This window comes from Schistocerca serialis, chromosome 6 (assembly GCF_023864345.2).
Source record: "Schistocerca serialis cubense isolate TAMUIC-IGC-003099 chromosome 6, iqSchSeri2.2, whole genome shotgun sequence".
NCBI lineage: Eukaryota > Metazoa > Arthropoda > Insecta > Orthoptera > Acrididae > Schistocerca > Schistocerca serialis.
This window is the reverse complement of record NC_064643.1, coordinates 636,070,510-636,088,189: the sequence shown is the minus strand read 5'-3', so window position 1 is coordinate 636,088,189 and position 17,680 is coordinate 636,070,510. Positions and strand designations below refer to the sequence as shown.

General features: G+C 39.9%; 1 protein-coding gene across 3 annotated transcripts in view; it reads left to right on the top strand.

Moving 5' to 3' along the window:
* LOC126485153 (intraflagellar transport protein 74 homolog) overlaps nucleotides 1-17,680 on the top strand; it is a 224,983-nt gene that overhangs the window by 5,461 nt on the left and 201,842 nt on the right. The gene's annotated exons all lie outside the window — the stretch shown is intronic.

The following is a 17,680-nucleotide window of genomic DNA, read 5'->3' as shown; positions in this document are numbered from 1 at the left end:
ACGATACTTGAAAGAAAATTGGTAGTCACAAATAGTTCTGAGAGTGAATCACTGGAGCTTTACTAACACATTAACACAGAATTTATGTGGGCAACTACAGCTGGACTGTTCAGTTAAGGTCATACAATATTTACAATGATTGGCTGTAAAAGATGTGCACACAGTTTTAATCTGCCAGAAAGTTTCATATTAGCACACTCTCTGCTGCGAAATTTCTTTCTGGGAATATCCCCAAAGCTGTGGCTGAGCCATGTCCCTGCAGTATCCTTTCTTCAAGGAGTCCTAGTCCTGCAAGTTTTGCAGGAGAACTTCTGTGAAGGTTGGAAGGTAGGAGACAAGTTACTGGTGGAAGTAAGGCTGTGAGGCCAGGTCGTGAGTCATGCTTGCAGTTGCCCATGAAAGGTGAGGGTCCCAAGTTCGAGTCTTGGTCTGGCACACAGTTTCGATCTGCCAGGTAGTTTCATATCAGTGCGCACTGTGCTGCAGAGTGAAAATTTCATTCTGGAAACATCCCCTAGGTTGTGGCTAAGCCCTGTCTTCACAATATCCTTTCTTCCAGGAGTGCTAGTCTTGCAAGTTTCGCAGGAGAACTTTTGTGATGTGTGGAAGGTAGGAGGTGAGGTAATGGTGGAAGTAAAGCTGTGAGCACAGGTATGAGTCATGCTTGGGTAGCTCAGTCAGTAGAGCACCCACCCGTGAATGGCAAAGATCCCGAGTTTAAGTCTTGGTCCGGCACACAGTTTTTGTGAATGTAATGCTTTGGCTAGAGATTTGCTTAAAGCAACCTCCAACCAATAACTACCATATGAAACCACTCCAAGAAAGGGGATGCATGCAATTCTGGGATTAAGATTTTAGAGTTTTTCAAACAATGGAGAATCCAGGATGGAATGTAACAACACTATGAAAAGGAAATTTGCTACTCACCATATAGTGGAGATGCTGAGACGCAGATAGGCACAACAAAAAGACTGTCACAAATAAAGCTTTCAGCCATTAAGGCCTTCGTCAACAGTAGATGAAACACACACACACACACACACACACACATGTAAATGCCGCTCACACACACGACTGCAGTCTCAGCCAACTGAAGCCACACTACGTCATGTGTGTGAGTTGCGTTTGCTTGTGTGTGTGTGTGTGTGTGTGTGTGTGTGTCTGTCATCCATTGTTGACGAAGGCCTTAACGGCCGAAAACTTTATTTACAGCAGTCTTTTTGTTGTGCCTGTCTGTGTCTCAGCATCTCCACCGTATGGTGAGTAGCAACTTACCTTTTCATTATATTTTACAGTTTTCTTATTCAGGCTACAATGTCAGGACAAGAAAGGCATGCACGTGTATATAAGTATTTTTGTTAGACTGTTTGTTCCAATGATGGGCATAACTAGGTGACAGTTTCAGTTTTGTTTTTGTTTTTTGTTGTCTATTTTATTATTATTATTATTATTATTTACATGTCATGTTCTGTAGGACCAAAATGAGGAGCAAATCTCCAAGGTCCTGGAACGTGTCAGTACTCAGTAGTACACTCTAATAGCCAACAAATATGACAATTTGTTACCTCTACTCCTTATGTTATTTATATTCATTACGCATTTTGTTATTAAGGCTCCTTGTAATCACTATTCATAAATGAAACCAAACTATTTTCTTTTCTTCCCCAAATATCAGGGCTGCTTCTCATGGTCTGAGAAACCTTGACGGAGTTTCATGTCCTAGGTGACTTGCTGTGCAATAAGAAGATCTTGGTTATCTAGTGACAGTGCTGAGGCAGCAGTTAGCTGCGAAGCCTGGCAGTTTCAATTTTTTGGAACATTAATGCCGTATAGTACCCACAAAAATTTCAACCAGATTCTGCAGACGGTGCCATCACATCTTGAAATTAATTTACTTCATAGGTAGTAATGCAAACTTCTTGGTACAATGATATTTGCAAAATAAGAAACTTACCAGCTGCAAACAAAAACTACTGTTGCACACCTGGCAGACATGCAGATGTAAAAATGCAGTTCAATCATGGATTTTCAAAATTTTCTGAAATTCCTTCCTGAGTGTAAAGTTAAGAAAAAGTGATGAAGTTTATGTACACTGATGATGAAGTGATTGAAGTTAATCTATACCCTGGATGAGAACAAAGGGTATCAGAAATAATCAGAAAGCAATAATTGTCCTGAAGCTTAGTTTAAATATTATAGAGTACTCATAGTAAGAGGTTTTGGGTGGTGAATAAATTGAAGATGAGTGCTTTTATTACATAAGCTAAACTATCAAAAAGGAAATATCTTTCTACACTATTTTTTCTGTTTATTTTTTCATGCCTTTCAGCATCTTTTTTTTTCGTATCAGTTTTTCATCCCATTTACATTTTTTCTTTTCTTTTGTATTTGCACCATGTGCCTCTCTGATATACAATGGAAAATCTGTGCTGGAATAACCACATTGAGGAAGCTTTCTGCAGCAGACTGGCACATTTGAAAGTGGGAAAATTTTTTCATAAGATACAGACAAACACAAATACATTCATTCATGCACATCTCTCACACCCATAGCCACTGTCCTTTCTGCAGTGAGTTATGCTGTCAGCTGAGATGAGAAGTAAGGGCACACTAGAGCTATGACTGTGGTGGGCTAGGGATAATAGCAAAGGAATAAAGGAATATGCTGTAGTATAGTACTTCTTGCTGAAGTTTGCAGGGATGTGGCAAGGATTGCTACTTGCAGCATAGGGATTGTGTGTTTGGGGAGGGGGGGGGGGGGGAGGTTGAAGAGAAGCAGAGAAGGGGAAAGGGCTATCCAGGCATGAGGGGGTGGGGGGATAGAAGGCATGTGTGAGGTTGGCTGGATTGTGACCAGGGAAAGGATGGGAGGGAGAGGAGAGAAGCAGAGAAGTGGAAAGAACTATATAGATGTTCTGGGCAGTCAAAAAGTATGTATGAGGCTGGAATTGGAGCACGGAAGGGCATAGAGGCAGGTGCAGTACATGGACAAGCAAAGCTTGAGGTTATGGAAACAAAGGGTATTTTGCAGGGAGAGTTCCCACCTGTGCAATTTAGAAAAGCTCCCGTTGGCAGGAAGAATCCAGATGGCACATGCTGTAGAGTAGTCAAGCCAACCACACCATGTTGCACAATATGCTCAGCAGCTGAACAGTCCAGCTCTCTCTTGGCCACAGCTTGATTTGGCTGTTCATGTGGACAGACAGCTTGTTTATTGTCATACCCATGTATAATGCGGCACAGTGTGATTGCACCTTGTTAGTTCCGTCTCATTCTGTCCATTAAGTTTCCTGACCAGGGGTTCTGTGCAACTTTTCCAAACTCTACCCCTTTTCCTAAACCCCTCCAGTGCTTTCCCCCCATTCCTCTTCCTTACCCCTCAACCCTTCTTCTAGAAGAAGGAGCCACTTGCTCTGAAAGCTTGCATACATAAAACCTTTTTTTATATGGGTGTTTTTCTGCTGCCACTTTGTGAGTAGATTTTTTATCTATCCAATTACATTAAAATAAAGTTAGGTTGATTGTAAATTCAGAAAATCTAAATAATATACCCCAACTACTGGCTGTTAAGTTTTGTAAATAAATTTTATTGTTCTTAATATGTGACATTGATGTTGACATTGAAATAAATGACATGACAATTACATGTTGGGCCAAGGAGAACCAGCTGAAGTGAATGGTGAGAAGGTGTTGAGTTTGTGGAGCAATGTGGATAGCATGTCATCACATTTGGTCCAGATCATGCAGATGTCATCAATGAATCTGAACCAAGGAGAAGTTAGAATTTTGAATGGTTAGGAAGGATCCCTCTAGATGGCCCATGAATGAGTTGGCATATGATTATGCCATGCCCAAAGCTGTAATGCAGATTGGCTGGTAGGTGATGCCTTCAAAGCGGAAGTAATTGTGGGTGAGGTTGATTATGGTAACCAGGAAGGAGGTTATAACTTTGTAGTCAGTACGGCATTAAGGAATGTCGTGTTCAGTGGCAATAAGGCCATAGGGAGAATAGTGTTGAGGCATCAACAATTACGAGTTGGTTGCTGGGTACTAAAGGGGCAGGAACTGTGGAGGAAATCATGTTTGTCTTTTGTATAAGAAGGTAGAGTATGGGTAATTGGCTGAAGGCACTGATCCATGAAAGCATTGACTCTCTCTGTGAGGGCCCAGTGCCCATATACGATGTGACACCCTGGTTGGTTTGGTTTATGTAGTTTAGGAACCGGTAGAATGTAGGAGTGTCGATATTTATTCTGTTGAGGAAGATAGATTGAGAGGAGGGCTTGTGGGATGGACCTGGAGATTTGAGGAGGGACTGGAGATCCTACTGGGTTTCTGAAATTGGTGTCACCATGGCATAGCTGTAGGTATAAGTTACTGACAGCTGGTGGAGTACCTTCCTCAGGTAATCCCTGCTGATCATAACCACAGTGGTGGAGCCTTTGTTGACAGGTAGAATCATGTCAGAATCAGTTCTTAGGAGGGACATCACAGTTCTTTCTGTAGATATGAAATTGGTTTCCATGTTGAGGGATTTGGGGGCTGAATGAGCAAGGTTTGAGGTTAAGAAGTTATGGAAAGTTATCATGGTGTGAATCAGGGATAGTGGAATGAACCATGGTTTATTTTCTGTCTGACAACATCTAGAGTTGATGAATGTTCAGTGTTGGATTATTTTTCACAGTAAAATTCCTTACAATGATTGAAAGACACAGAGCAACACCAGCTTGTGGACCCATCAATCAGCAGTGACTTAGCTGCCATGTGCTTTGCTGAAAAAATAAAACACTAGGAATACAGCAAGACTATTTGGTAAATTATTAAACAACAAACAGACATAAATAGTGATCCAAATGAAATTGATGCCAGCATAAAACAACTTTGAAAGAAATGGTGACACTAAATTAAATGGTTACTTCCTTACAGTGACAGCAACCAATGCATCCATTGATAAACACCCAAATTCAGATGCATAAAATTTACGAGGGCGGTTCAGAAAGTAACCTCCGGTTGATTTAAAAAAATACACCAAGTTAAATAAAAATATTTTAATATATACATCTTACAACTACATCTTTGCACTATTTTTCTACATAGTCTCCATAGCGATTGAGGCACTTATCGTATCTCTTCACAAGCTTTGAAATTCCTTCTGCATAAAAATCACCCGCTTGTGCCTGGAGCCAGCCTGTGACCGCATCTTTGAGCTCTTCGTCGTCATCAAACCGCTGTGACCCGAGCCATTTCTTCAAATGCATGAAGAGGTGATAATCACTTGGCGCCAGGTCTGGGCTGTAAGGTGGATGGTTGATAACGTCCCACTTGAAGGACTCAAGAAGGGCCGTTGTTCTGCGAGCAGAGTGAGGACGGGCGTTATCGTGCAAAAAAACGATACCGGAAGTCAGCATACCACGGCGTTTGTTCTGTATAGCCCGTCGTAACTTTTTTATTGTTTCACAGTACACGTCTTGATTAATGGTCGTACCACGTTCTATGAATTCAACCAACAACACCCCTTTGGCATCCCAAAACACCGTTGCCATCAGTTTTCTGGCAGAAAAATCTTGCGAGGCTTTTCTTGGTTTGGTAGGCGAATTTGAATGTGCCCACATCTTTGATTGTTCTTTTGTCTCAGGGTTCACGTACTTAATCCAGGTTTCGTCACCGGTCACGATTCTGTTTAACAATGGTTCTCCTTCGTCCTCATAACGTGACAGAAAGTCTAATGCAGAGGCCATTCTTTGAGTTTTGTGGTGGTCGGTAAGACTGTTGGGCACCCATCGTGCACAGAACCTACGGTAACCCAATCTTGCTGTCACTATCTCCTACAAGAGAGTCTTAGAAATCTGTGGAAAACCAGTAGACAACTCCGACATTGAGAAACGTCGATTTTCACGAACTTTTGCATCAACTGTCTGAACGAGTTCGTCAGTCACCAATGATGGTCTACCACTCCTCTCTTCATCATGAACGTTTTCTCGTCCACTTTTAAATAAACGTACCCATTCACGGACAACTCCTTCACTCATAACTCTTGGTCCGTACACGGCACAAAGCTCACGATGAATAGCTGCTGCAGAATATCCTTTGGCTGTAAAAAACCTTATGACAGCACGCACTTCACATTTGGCGGGGTTTTCTATTGCAGCACACATTTCAAACTGCCACAAAAACTAAACTAGCGCAGGTACGACGTTCACTCGACCACGGCTTGATGCCGACTGACCTGTTGAGTGCGTGAACGCACAGATGGCGTCGCTACTCCCCCCACAACCCGCACTGTGACCAATCGGAGGTTAGTTTCTGAACCGCCCTCGTACATGTGCAGACAACACAAGCACCTTCAGTAGATGTTAATTTAAAAAATAGACCCCTAACAACATTATATAATTCATGAACATACAAAAAACTAGTAATCCTCCTGGGTATGATGGCGTTTGTTGTAGAATATTAAAATCTTGTGTTGACTTGATAGGATTACCCTTACAATCCTTTTTGTAATCAGTGATGAAGGACATTTTTCTTACATGGTTAAATGTGCTGCAGTAACAGCAAAGTCTTTCTCACTCCTTCCTATCTTTCCAAAAATGTTTCTCTAAGTGACTCATAATAGAATACTGACTCATTTAACTGAACATAACTTGTTAATTGCCTCTCAGTTCAGCTTTCATATAGAATTCTCCACAGAGAAAGCAATACTAGATCTCACAATTTAAATGAAAGCAAACCTACACGGGAAAAATTATCCTGTTGGTATATTTTGTGACCTTGCAAAACCTTGGATTATGTGGATCATAAAACTTTACTCAGCAAACAAAAATGTTATGGGAGTAATGGTATTCCTTTTCATTGGACAGAGACCCACTTTCATAACAGAAAGTAGAGGGTCTCATTAACAGACTGTGCTGCGGGCATGAGACTAACCTCAGTTTTTGGGGGCATAACATGTAGTGTGCCACAAGGATCACTATTGGGCCCACTCTTTTTCTTAGCCCACATTAATGATCGTCCAGTATCTTTAAAGGGTGTTCCGTAAACCTTAATATTTGCTGATGACACAAGCATACTAAACAAGGACCCAAACTCAGCATTAATAGACACAGTTCAGATGGTAGCTAGAGACGTACAAGTGGTTTGCAGCTAATGGATTAAGACTTAGTCTCACAATGCAGTTTTATAGAAGCCATAATGACTTGTTAGCATCATAAGTAGACTTTAATGATCATACACTAAATAAAACACACTGTGTAAAATTCCTTTGGGGCCAGTCGTACTGCAAGTTAAAATGATAATCTAATCAAATTGTTCAGTTCAGCATGTTATGGCCTTAGAAGCATGTATCATCATGTAGACATAAAAAAGAGCATTGGTTTATTTTGTATATTTTCAGTGCTCTTGTTGTATGAAAATTGTCTTCTGTAGCAGTGCACCTAAGGTACATGAAGTGTTTATCAGAAGTGAGCAGTGAGAATATTGCCACGAGCTGCAGTGCACACAATGTGACATAATGGTTAGTGTTGCTGACTGGCATGCTGTGTATCACCAGTGCAAACTCTACCACCCCCAGTTATTTGTTATCAGTTGTAGAAGATTCCTAAAATATCTTATGTTTATAATGTTTGTCCATTCTGGAATATTTGATGTATGTATAAATACCAGCGTTCTGAAATATTTGAAGTTTGTATAAATAGCTGCACTCTCCATCCCAGAAATCAGTTCTGTTTTGGCTTAATCCAACTGGTGCTCATAGTAAATGTGCTTACAGGGGTAAGTGTTGTATTTCAGTGATGACACTGCTTTAAGATATGGACTTGATTCTAGTTATGACATGACATGTGTGCAAGTTCGATATTTCAGCATCTTGGAGAAGCCCTTTACTGATAATAAGAATCAGTTTTGACTGAACAATGATTTGCACTGTCACAATACAAGACACAAAAATAATTTCCTTGTTGACTTAGCCTCCTTGTCTAGGGTTGAGAGTGGAGTTGTGTATAGTTTGTGACGTTCTGACCCAGTTTTCACCTGGGTGTAGGGAGCAGATGAAGCAAGCTCCCTCTACCGAAATGCAACACGTTGACAGTTGCAGTGAGTGACTGTGTGGCGAAAGCAAGCAGCACTTTCCTCACACGGTGCTGGGATTATACACACGTTTACTGCTTTGACACTGCATGATGGTCACTTCAAAATGGCTTGGGTACACACAGACACTGTACTTTTAGATCACCAGCCGGACTCAGGGATAGAAAAATTATGTTAGCTACATAGCAAGTAGCAATATTCATTCTAAAACCACACGACAAGTAAGCTCAAAAGACAATCACTACAATCATTATTTAATACATCGTAATTCTGCCCCTCGACTTGATAACCGGCTGAATTTGGTTAAGGATGTGAGTCCACAAGGTTGTGCAGCTATGTCACATCCAGGTTAAGTCACTACTGAGGGTGTGATTGTGCAATCACACCAAATTGTGGGTATGCTGTGTCAGCATTTTACCCACTGCTCCAACATGTCCCACAAGTTTTCTATGGGGTTCACTTCAGGTGATATTCTGCAGGTCAGTCAAGATGTAATAGGGTGTAAGAGTGTTCATAAAACCAGTCACATGTTCTTCCAACTTTTCTGTTGTCATCTTTATGTGCCTGTGTGACTGATGGCCTCTTGCAAGCTGACTAACTCTAAATGCTCATCGTATGCGCTTCCTATCGCAATGTTCTCTCTCTAACAGATTTGGATGGACCTTCATTCACTGCCTGCAGCAATTCCTGTTGGGTTTGGAAGTGATTTTGATTCACAAGCTGTGAAATTTGTCTCTGGTCCCTCTTAATGAGAATCTTTTTCTGAAGATAATTCTGATGTTGTGTTCTGTGGTCATGTGTGTTACGCCCTTGCTTGTAGACGAGTTGAACAGGTCCCTGTGAAACACCAACAAATACAGTAACTTCATACACCATATGGCCTAAGGCAAAGCCATACATGATTATTACTTTTTGTCCCTCTGTTATGTCCTTCCATTTACCCATGTTTACGTACAATACCCACTTGAAACATGAATGTCCCACTGATCACCATTGCCTTTTGTTCACTTAGAGGCATGGTGAGTGCGATCCGGTCACAGTGCCAACTGTAAAGGCGTAACATTTCCTCTGTGTGTGCACATTGGGTTGACCAATTTCTTGTCTGGTGAGTTTATTAATGTGCTGTAACTAGGACCCAGTATTTGCAGATGCTGATATACATTGTCTTTGAAAAATGTTGTTGTAGTCAAATAAATATTAAGATCCCAATATCATATGAAAAACAGCTGTATTGTGTAATGATGGAGGCAACAGCATTTTCCAAGTAGCAGCTTTCTTTACAATTGAGCTGTCATAACCATAAATAGCATTAAGCAGTACAATAATATGAAAAGGATAGATTGCTACTCACCACGTAGAAGGGGCACTGAGTTGCAGAAAGGTACAGAAAAAAAGAATGCTGCAAAATTTTCAACTTTTGGGGAAAGTCTTCCTTCAGAATTAGGTAACTCACACATATTAGCATAACAACAACAACTCATACATACATGGCTATGGGCTGTGGGCACTGAGTCCAGACTGTGACTGCATCTGATATGAGCATCTATCTACTCGGAGTGGGTAGTGGGGTAAGGATGAGGCAGGGGGAGGGGAATATCAGAGTACAGGTGAGAGAAGATACTAGTGTTCTCTGTGGCATCATGCAGGGACTTGGTAAGGTGAGGGTAGGACTGCTCTACAAGCAGCATTAGGTGGCTGTGCTTGGGGGGAAAGGCCAGGGGGGAAGGGTGAGGACAGAAATAGAGGAGAGGAAAGGACTATGTATTTGTGTTGATGAGATTGATAGAAGGTGTGTGTAGTACTGGAGTGGGAGCAGGGAAGGGGACAGGCAGGTGGAGTGAGGGGCTTGCAAAGGTTGAGGTCAAGGGGTTACAGGAATGTAAGATATGTTTGAAGAAGAGTTTCCCACTGGCGCAATTGAGAAAAGTTGGTGTTGTTGGAAAGAATCCAGAAGGTAATGGCTGTGAAGCAGTCACTAAAGTGAAGTGCATCATGTTGGGCAGCATGTTCAATAACATTGAGGTCCAGATGGCTCTTAACCACAGTTTGGTGATAGTCACTCATGTGGACAGACATCTTGTTAATTGTCATGCCCATGTAAAATGAAGCAAAGTAGTTACTTGTAAGTTAGTAGAGCAAATGGTTGCTTTCACAGGTGGCACTGCCTTTGATCAGGTAGGAGGTGCCAGGACTGGAGTATGTATTAGTGGGAGCATGTGTGGCATAAACCTTGCATCTGGGATATGAATCATGAGGTGAGGGGTTGGGACAGGCATGGATATTGCATAGGTTGGGTGGGCAGCAGAGAATACCACTGTGGGAGGAGTGGAGAGGATGGTGGGGAGGATATTTCTCATTTCAGGACATAGTCAAAACTTAGTGGAGAATATGATTCATTTGCTCTGGTCCTGCATGGGATAAGTGAGGATTGTAAGTGAGGAATGGTATGTGACTCAAGAGACAAGGCATGAGAAATTTATTTCTGGACAAGTTTGGGAGGGTAATTTCAGTCTGTGAAGCCAGCAGTGAGATCCTCGGCATATCTGGAGAGGGGACTGCTCATCACTACAGATGTAACAACCACAGGATGCTTCTTGATGTGGAATGGGTGGCAGTTGCAGAAGTGGAAGTTTTGTTGGTGGTTGGTAGGTTTGATGTGGGCGGAGGTACTGATTTTGCCATCCGTAAGGTGGGGGTCAACATTGAGGAAGGCACCTTTTTGGACTGAGAAGGACCAGCTGAAGCAGATGGGATAGAATGTGTTGAGGTTCTGGAAGACTGTGGAAAGGATGTCCTCACCCTCAGTCCAAACAATGAATCTGCACCAAGTGAGTGGTTTGGGGATCTGGATGGTTAGATAGTTAACATAGTATGGTGCCATGTGGATGTGCATTTTTGTACCACAGATTTGTTTGCACATGTTACCTTCAATGGAGTAGTAATTATGGATGAGGACAAGCTCATGGTGATCAGCATAGTCCTGCAAAACCATATACATCAGGCCCTCAACCTCCTTCCACTACCTCTTCTGCATCTGTAAAATTCTCCTGCTCTGCAATCCCAAATTCCAGCACGCTATCTTCCAGACCAAAACCCTTGCCCTCCAGGAAAACTAGAGCAGCATGCTTGACTGTTGAATCTGTTCATTTGTCCACCTCACCCTGCTATCCCTCCCCCTTCCCACCCCCCTGTCTCTTCTTTACACCTCTATCCACTGCAGGTAGATTGCTGTTCGCATCAAACACAGACCTTAATGCCCTTGTTGTTGTTATTGTTTTTGTTGTGGAAAGTGTGTGTGTTTTCTTCTGAAGAAGAAGTTCTTTGTCCAAAAGTTGAAATATCTGTAGCAGTCTTTTTCTTTGAGCTTGTCTGTGACTCAGTGCTTCCTCTATATAGTGAGTAATAAGCTGTCCTTTCCATATTGTTGTTATTCCATCCTGGACTTCTCATTGTTTGGTTAAGGGGTACAGTGATGTTTATTTTTTAATACAATATAATTGAATCAAAAAAGAATGCTGGTGCTTCAACAGACAAAAGTTAATAAATATTTGTGTGTCTGTAGCCACAGTTCACTAATACATAAGTTCCCCGATCATACTGTAACCAATGGTAGAGTCTTTAACCCTCCGTTATTTGCGCGATAATTTGTGACATTGTCACTCGTGTGGGTGACTGGTGTCATGCACAAAGCAAGCTGTCTATTTGTATACTTTGAAGGGTCTTTATGACTGGTTTTATGATTTTTTTATTAAATCTAAATATAATACATTTAATATTTGTACACAGTATAATATATTCTAATGTTTGAAACAATTTGACCATTCGAAGAACAATACCTTCAGCTGAATTACTGGCATTACATGGTCCCTCTTGTTGCTTACCGACGTACAGTTTTAAATTCAAAGTCTAAGCTGTTTCTACATCAACCAAAGCAAACACTTTTAAGCTATACTTTGCTTGTTTGCTAGGAATATATTGCCTGAAGCTGTTCGTCAACAGTAAGATATCCACTAGGTGAAAAATATTTTTGGCAATTGTTTGTGAATAGTTCAAGTGCCTCGCCAATAACTCTGATAGCAGCCAACTTGTCAATCTCTCTGCAAATACCTCTATCACGGATATTATCAAACCTCAGACATCTCAACAGAAACTTGAATCGGTTTTCACTTATGCATAAAAAACATGATTCAAGCCGTTTCCCTTTGAGTTGTCCCACAATACTCTTCCTAGAACATCTCAAAGATCCACATAGATATAACAAACCAAAGAAAGCTCTGATCTCTATCACATCTGTTTCTTTAGCGTCCCTTTCCGTAGAGAAGTTACCATGAACTTAATTGATGTATATATTAGTGCGTGTTGTTATAATGCTTATTATGTTTCCATCCAAGAACAAATACAGAATTTCTATTTCTGTCTTTTTTTATGAGCTTTATTTTTTGATCCAGGGAAATGTGTAATAAAATTACAAGATCTGCTTCTAACACTGTTAGGATATTTATTTTTCCTTCGTTTAGTTATTCCATATTTCTCTAAAAAATGCATCCTCTTGAGTTACTTCTTCCTGTGATTAATATTCATAATTTTCTGACACTTCTTGTTCTGTTCCTGAATCATGGCCGCTGTCATGAACAGAATCCTCAGTCTCTGAGTCAGCGTTATCACTGTGAGCATCTTCATCACTCAGCTCACTGAACCATTCCAGCCATACATTAGGATCTCTACTAAACTCTGTCCGAGGTTTTTTGCCTTTGGCATTTCTTCCACAGTTTAAAAATAAAGAGAATACTAGGTAACATGGAAGGTAACAGCAATCAGTTTTAATACGTCTAAATTTACGCGCATGAAAGATCGATTGAGTCTAGGAAAGCAATAAAGTAATACAGACTTACTTTGTTTCAGATTGTGGCAGCAGAGCTCGTGCGGATGACAAGTGTCCTCCAGACTATAATAATGTTTCATAAACAATGTATCTTTCGTAACTGAAAGCCAACAATGATTGGAGCTAACAGCCAGAGAGTTAACAGAAAGGTATTGAAAATGGCGTGAACTCAATCCAGCGCTGTCAGACAAAACTGAGCGGGAAAGTCATGTGGATGACAAGTGTCACCTGCGCGAGCAACGGAGGGCTAATCATCCAACAATTAACTGTGAAAATTACAGTTTTGTTAGTGGTGGGCAAAGTACAAAGGACAACTAAAACAAGCAGAAAGATTTATATGCTCAGTAAACTAGATAAAAAATCAGTAGTGTCATATCTCAATGAGGAACTTGAAACTTTCAGCACAGGGTATGAGCATATAGAGGAACTCTGGCCCAGAATTAAAAGAAATGGTGACCATGCACTTGATAGATACATACCCAGAAGAACAGTTCATAATGGGAAGGAACCTCCATAGTATACAGTCACTGTAAATAGTGTCTAAAGAAACAGATTACTGCACAGTGGGTGTAAAAAAAAGTGTAGAGCTAGGCATAGGGAGATGCTAAATGAAACACGTTTGGCTGTCAAGATAGCAACACATGATGTTTTCAGTGACTACCATAGCAGGATATTGCCAAGTGATCTTTCACAGAATCCAAAGAAATTCTGGTCATATGTAAAGGCTGTTGATGGCACCAAAGCTAGTGTCCAGTCCCCAGTGAATGAGGCAGGAACTGAAATGTGTTAGTAACACAAAAGGTGAAATGCTTAACTTCATTTTCAAATGTTCCTTTGCAGAGGAAAACCCAGAAGTATTGCCCCAGTATACTCCTCGCACCACTGAAAACATGAATGAAATAAGTATTAGTGTCAGTGGTGTTGAGAAGCAGCTGAAATCATTAAAACTGAACAAAGCTCTGGCCCTAATGGAATCCCTGTCAATTCTATACTGAATTTGTGGCTGTGTTAGCCCCTCTTCCAACTGTAATCTACCACAGATCTCTCCAACAAAAAATTGTGCCTAGTTCTTGGAAAAAGGCACAGGCCACACCTGTCTACAAGAAGAGTATTAGATCCACAAAACTACTGTCCAATATCCTTGACATCAATTTGTTGTTGAATCTTAGAACATGTTCTGAGCCCAAAATAATGAGGTACCTAGAACATAATGATCTCCTCAATGCCAACCAGCATGGATTTCGAAAACATCGATCATGTCAAACCCAACTCACATTTTTCTCACATGACATACTGAAAGCCCTGGAGCAAGGCAAATAGGTAGATGCAGTATTTCTTGCTTTCCAGAATGTGTTTGCCTCAGTACCACACCTACGCCTATTGTCAAAAGCATGATCATATGGGGTGTTGAGTGAAATTTGTGGCGGGATTGAGGACTTTTTGGTAAGGACGCAGCACATTATCTTGGATGGAGAATCATTTTTAGATGTAGAAGTAACTTTGGATATGCCCCAGGGAACTGTGTTAGGACCTTGCTGTTCATATTTCATATTAATGAACTTGCAGACAATATTAATAGTAAAGTCAGGCTTTTTGCAGATTGCAGTTAGATAATGAAGTACTATCTGAAAGAAGATGCATAAATATTCAGTCAGATCTTGATAAGATTTCAATGTGGTGCAGAGATTGGCATCTTGCTTTAAATATTCAGAAATGTAAAATTTTGCTTTTCACAAAACGAAAAAACATAGTATCGTATGACTGTATCAATGAGCCACTGTTGGAATTGGCCAACTCATACAAACACTTGAGTGTAACTCTTTGTAGGGGTATGAAATAGAATGATCACATAGGTTCAGTTATTGGTAAAGCAGGTTGTAGAGTTCAGTTTATGGTAGAATACTGGGGAAGTGCAATCAGTCTACAAAGGAGATTGTTTACAAATCACTCGTGCGACCAGTTCTAGAGTATCGCTGAAGTATGTGGGAACTGTATTAAATAGGACTAATAGGGAATCTTGAATGTATACAGAGAAGGGCAGCATGAACGATCGATACTGAAGGAAGTGAACTGGAAGACTCTTGAAGATAGATGTAAACTATACCAAGAAAGCCTATTTACAAAGTTTCAAGAACCGGCTATAAATGATTACTCTAGGAATACTTGAACCCTCTACGTATAGCTGACATAGGGATTGTGAGAATAAGGTTAGAATAATTATTGCATGCACAGAGGCATTCAAAAATCATTCTTCCCACACCCCATGTAGATGTAGATGCATAAAATGATTGATGTGCAAAGCATGCAAGAACTTCCACCATAATACATTAGTGAAAGATCTTGCTGATAATCCTACAAAATTCTGGTCCTAAGTAAAATCATTAAACTTGATCAAGGCCCTCATGTACCCGTCTAGTGTGGCAGTGAAAGGCACCAGAAGGAAAGCTGAAGCTTAAAAAAATCATTCATGCAGGAGGATTATAGAGACATACTATCATTAGACCACTGTACAGTCTCCCATTTGGAGGACCTAGAAATAGTCGTACCTGGTGGTGAAAAGCAGCTGAAAGAGTTGAAATCAAATAAGTTGCCAGGTCCACATTTAATCCCAACTCGATTTTAAGAGAATACTTCTTGGCTTTGATCCCTAATCTAGCATACATACATTAATCCTTCTTCCATAGATCATGAATACGACATTTCGTGATGATGTGGAACGTGTCACTGAACATAAGTTTTCTTTACACAAAATAATTAATTAATTAATTAATTTTTTTACAGTTACTACTTCATATCTAAGAATTCATCTATTGAGTAGAAGGAGTTGTCATTCAGAAATTCTTTTAATTTGCTTTTAAATGTTGGTTGGCTATCTGTCAGACTTTTAATACTATATGGCAAATAGCCTAAGATTTTTGTGGCAGCATAATTCACCCCTTTCTGTGCCAAAGTGAGATTTAATCCAGAGTAGTGAATATCATCCTTTCTTCTAGTGTTGTAGCTATGCATTTGCTGTTATTTTTGAATTGGGGTGGATTATTAATGACAAATTTCATAAGTGAATACATGTATTGCGTAGGTACTGTGAATATCCTGAGTTCCTTAAATAAATGTCTGCAAGGTGATCTTGGGTGGGCTCCAGCTATTAATCTGATTACACACTTTCGTGCAATGAATACTTTCTCTCTTAATGACGAATTGCCCCAAAATATGATGCCATATGAAAGCAGTAAATGAAAACAGGCATAGTAGGCTAATTTACTGATATGTTCATCACCAAAATTTGTAATAACCCTAATAGCATAAATAGCTGAACCTAACCGTTTCAGCAGATCATTGATGTGTTTCTTCCAATTCAATTTCTCATCAATGCACACATTCATAAATTTTGAGTATTCTACCTTAGCAACAGACTTCTGTTCATAAACTATATATATCAATGATGTTATGCCATTTACTGTACAGAATTGTATAAACTGTGTTTTCCCAACATTTAGTGAGAGTCCATTTGCAGAGGACCACTTAATAATTTTCTGAAAGACTTTATTCGCAATTTCCTCAGCTGATTCTTGCTTCTTGGGTGTGATTACTATACTTGTATCATCAGCAAAAAGAACTAACTTTGCATCTTCATGAATATAGAATGGCAAGTCGTTAATATATGTTAAGAACAATAAGGGACCCAAGACTGAACCCTGCGGGACACCATTCTTGATACCTCCCCAGTTAGAGGACTCTGCTGGTTTTTGTAGACTATCTGTACTGTTAATTTCAACCTTCTGCATTCTTCCAGTTAAGTATGAATTAAACCATTTGTGCACTGCCCCACTCATACCACAATATTTATGCTTATCTATAAGAGTTCACACAATAAAAAGCCTTTGACAGATCACAAAATATCCCAATGGGTGATGTTTGGTTATTCATTGCATTTAATATTTGATCAGTGAAAGCATATATAGGATTTTCTTTTGAAAAACCTTTCTGTAAACCAAATTGACGTTTTGTTAGTACTTCATTTTTAGAAATATGTGATGCTACTCTAGAATATATTACTTTTTCAAGAATTTTGGATAAAACTGTCAGAAGTGGGATTGGGCAGTAGTTGTTAGCATCAGATCTATCCCCTTTTTTATGCAATGGTTTAACAATAGCATATTTCAGTCTATCTGGAAAAATTCCCTGTTTCAGTGAGCTACTACATACGTGGCTGAGAATCCTACTTATTTGTTGGGAACAAGCTTTTAGTACTCTGTTGGAAGTGCCATCAATTCCATGTGAGCTTTTACTTTTGAATGAATTTATTATTTTCCTTAATTTCAGCAGGAGAGGTGGGTTGAATTTCAATTTTATCAAATTGTGTAGGTACTGCCGCTTCCATATATTGCCTTGCATTTTCTAATGAATAGCTGGAACCTATTTTCTCTGCAACACTTAAAAATGATTATTAAAAATGTTTTCTACTTCTGACTTCTAGTTAACAAACTTTTCATTGTGTTCGATAGAAATACAGTCTTCCTGTGCTCTTGGTTGCCCTGTTTCCCTTTTCACAATATTCCAAATTGTTTTAATTTTATTATCAGATGTGCTAATCTCAGACATAATGCACATACTTCTGGACTTTTTAATAACTTTCCTTAATACAGTGCAGTAGTTTTTATAATGTTTCATTGTTTTGGGATCATTACTCCTCCTAGCTATAAGATACATTTCCTA